The sequence below is a fragment of the Rutidosis leptorrhynchoides genome, chromosome 7 (genome assembly GCF_046630445.1).
Source record: "Rutidosis leptorrhynchoides isolate AG116_Rl617_1_P2 chromosome 7, CSIRO_AGI_Rlap_v1, whole genome shotgun sequence".
NCBI lineage: Eukaryota > Viridiplantae > Streptophyta > Magnoliopsida > Asterales > Asteraceae > Rutidosis > Rutidosis leptorrhynchoides.
In genome coordinates, this window is record NC_092339.1 from 330,484,850 (window position 1) to 330,488,928 (window position 4,079).

The window sequence follows — 4,079 nt, forward strand, 5'->3', positions numbered from 1 at the left end:
GACGGAGTCGTCATAGAAGCAGTGTTATCAATAATTTTATAAGCATCAGTTTCGGTTTTCTTCATAATAGAACCACCAGCTGCTATATCTATGTCTTTCCTTGTAGTGATGCCGCATCCTTGGTAGAATATTTGTACTATTTGACAGGTATCTAAACCATGTTACGGACATCCTCTTAATAACTTTCCAAATCTTGTCCACGCCTCATATAGAGTTTCATTTGGTTTCTGTGTGAACGTAACAATTTCTCCTTGAAGTCTTACGGCTTTAGATGCAGGAAAGAATTGTTTAAGAAATTTTTCAACTAAAACATCCCATGTATCAATCGCCCCTTCAGGTAACGATTCCAACCAATCTTTGGCTTCTCCCTTTAAAGTCCAGGGAAATAACATGAGATATATCTGTTCATCCTCCACTTCTCGGATTTTAAATAGTGTGCAGATCCTATTAAAGGTACGTAGATGTTCATTTGGATCTTCCTTCGGCGCACCACTAAATTGGCATTGATTAGTCATCATGTGTAGAATTTGTCCTTTGATTTCATAATCTGGCGCATTAATGTCTGGATGAGTAATTGCGTGACCTTGGCCAGTGCGTTTAGCTCTCATTCGGTCTTCCATACTTAATGGTTCCAGATTCTCCATAATTGAATTTGTTGAATCGGAATCACTAGAGGATTCTGATTTAATGGTTCGTTCCTCAACAATCTCTGTTTGAATGATTGGTGGTTCCGGATGAAAATTTAGTGGTTCAGGATCTACGAATCGTCCTTGAATATTCTCCGGATTCTCAATTGTGAGTTCGGGTTCAAAAAATGGATTATCGGAAATTTGAACTGGAGTACTTGGTCGACTGGATGACGATTCTAAAGAAAAATCAACGGCAGTAATATTTGCTAAATGTCTTGATCTAGTTACAGGTGGTGAACGTACAAAAGGTGGTGAACGTCTTGCTCGGTGCATTCACTGAATATCCTATTAGTTTTTAAAAGGAAAGAAAAATTATAATAAGTTATCCAATCAATAGACTTTTCTGATTTTGCCCACGTTTCGAATAGCCAAAAGATGCAGCAGAGGGGCAGGATTCGTTTGGTCTCAATATAATTGAGGACTGTTTGGCTCCAATAACCCGGTCCACGTACAAATCCAACTATTACTACGAACCAGAAAATTTTGATGTCTATCAATTTAACCACTTAAAATAAATTTTCGTAATTTTAAGAAATTTAGATAAGAAGTAGAATAAAAATCTATGTCCTAAAACTAGAATAGCAAGAAATAAGAAAGAAAAAGAGCGCGTCGGAAAAAGGTCGAAAAAGAAAAATGGTTGAAAAATAAAAGGTGACGGAAAAATAAAAGAAACTTATAACACTTAAAAACACTTGACTAACCTAACCTTATTACTACAACTAACTTAAAATTATAATCGCAAATTGAGATTACTAATTGGAATGATAATTGATACATAGGTAAAAGTCGTCTAAAAATATTAAAGCTTACAGGAAAAACAATATCCCAAATGGAAATAACTTAAAAAGAAACTAAAACTTAAAAAGGCGTCGCAAAATTCTAAAGTACCTAAATCTTAGTCTAAAGAAAAAGCACTTAAGGAATTCTACGGCAAAGCCTAAAAATCTAGAAGTAAAAATAACTATGGCAAAAACTAAGTTTAAAACTAAATATGAGCGAAAAATACAAATATTACGCTAAAACAATTAAAAAGGGACAAAATATAAAAATATACAAAAAGTTATAAAAAAATACAATTTTTATAAAAATATTATTTTTATATTATTTATTTATTAAAACTATTAATTTTACATATAATAAAACTAATTAAAATTTAAAATACAATTTAATTAAAAAAAAACTTAAACTAATTATAATAATTAAACTAATTAGGGTTTATTAATAATAATAATAATAAAATCCGTAATTAATGTGAAATTAGGGTTCTGTCACGTGTGTCAGAGTGTCTCCGCGAGTCGCGGTATTCCAAGCAGCAAACTCCGCGAGTCGAGGGGTTCCAAAATTCAACTCTGGTACAGTTTTAAATTTGACGCGTTTTTTTTTTATATTTTCTGTTTTTATATCTAAAATATTTATATAATAAAAACTTATATTTTAAAAATTAGAATAAAAATAGAACTACTTTATAATTTTATAAATAAAAATCTTAAAACTAGATTTATATATATATATTTTTTTTATATGTTTTAAATAAAAACAAAATACTTAAATAAAACTTTTATAAAAATAAAGAAACTTTATAAAACTTAAATATTTAAAAAAATCTTAAAAATACTTATATTTTTGTTTTTTCTTTTTATATTTTCGAATATTTAAAACGTATTTTTATAAAAACGAATTTTAATAAAAGTAAACTAAAAATCTTTTTTTTTATATATTAGCGTTGCGCTTCCGGCGTTTAAGAGTTCCCCGGCAGCGGCGCCAAAAATAACTTGATGTTGTGCGAGGTGTATATAAAATAGCTATTAAATTTTACAAGAAAATACTATTAAATATGATACAATTTTACACAAGATATTTATTTATTTAGAGAATGGATATACTTAAACCTTGCTACAACACTTATAGGCAGTGTACCTAATCGTACAGTAGTGTAGTTTTTAGGAAGTCCGGTTCGTTCCACAGGGAAAATATTTAAACAAAGCTTAACGCTATATTAGTTTACTTTTATAAAAATACAAATATATATATAAGTAATATTATTATTATAAAGGGGGGTTTTTACCGTTTAATGACCGGTTTGTCGATTTTAAAACTTTAGTCGCAGTTAAAACCAAATGTAAAATATTAAAAATAAATACAAGACTTAAATTAAAGCGTAACGTAAATAACGATAATGAAATTTCGAATAATAAAAGTGCGATAAAATAAACTTTCGATAATTAAAAAGTACGATAATTAAAAGTGCAATTAAATACAATAACAATAAAAATGCGATAATTAGAAGTGCAATTAAATATAAAATAAAGGAAATTAAATATGAAATAAAAGAATTATGCTTATTTAAACTTCCGTAATCATGATGTTTGACGTGTTAATTTTAGTTTTATGCCCATGGGTTAATTGTCCTTTGTCCTGGATTATTTAATATGTCCGTCTGGTTTTTGTCCATAACAGTCCATCAGTCATAAATATAAAGTGCGAGTGTCCTCGTCAAATTATCCTTATACCCGAAGTTAAATATTCCAACTAATTGGGGACTTAAACTGTAACAAGATTTTAATACTTTGTTTAATAATTACACCAGGATGTCGACTGAGTGTAACCCAAGGTTTTAATATTTTGTTATCAATTATACCAAGTGTCCTTGTACATAATTTCACCCCTGTTTTAATTATTCTAGTGGCTATTAATCCATTCCCGTGTCCGGTTAAATGAACGATTATTCGTACATATAAATACCCCGCCCATCGTGTCCGATCGAGTGTATATGGTAATTTATAGGGACGCCCAATTGTAAATCTTTATATTAACATTAACAAACTATCATTTAGTTAAACAAATATAAAGCCCATTAATAGCCCATAGTCTAATTTCCACAAGTGTCGTTCTTTTGTCCAAACCCCAATTATGGTACAAAGCCCAATTACCCAATTTTAGTAATTAGCCCAACATCATGATTACTTCTGATTAAATAAGCATAATAATAACTTAGCTACGAGACATTAAATTAAAAAGGTTGAACATAACTTACAATGATTAAAAATAGCGTAGCGTTACACGGACAGAATTTCGACTTACACCCTTACAATATTCGCTAACATACCCTTATTATTAGGATTTAAAATTAAAATTAAAATATAAATTATATATATATATATATATATATATATATATATATATATATATATATATATATATATATTTACGTATATATTGAGAGAGATAGATTATAGATTATCAAAAATGATCAGAATTCGGTTGGCTTTATAGGGAATTGAGTTCAGGGATACTCCGCGACTCGCGGCAATTTTTTCCTTCAAACTCCGCGAGTCGCGGAGTTTGAAAATACAGCTCACAAACTTTGGAGTCTTTCTTGCCGACGGTTTT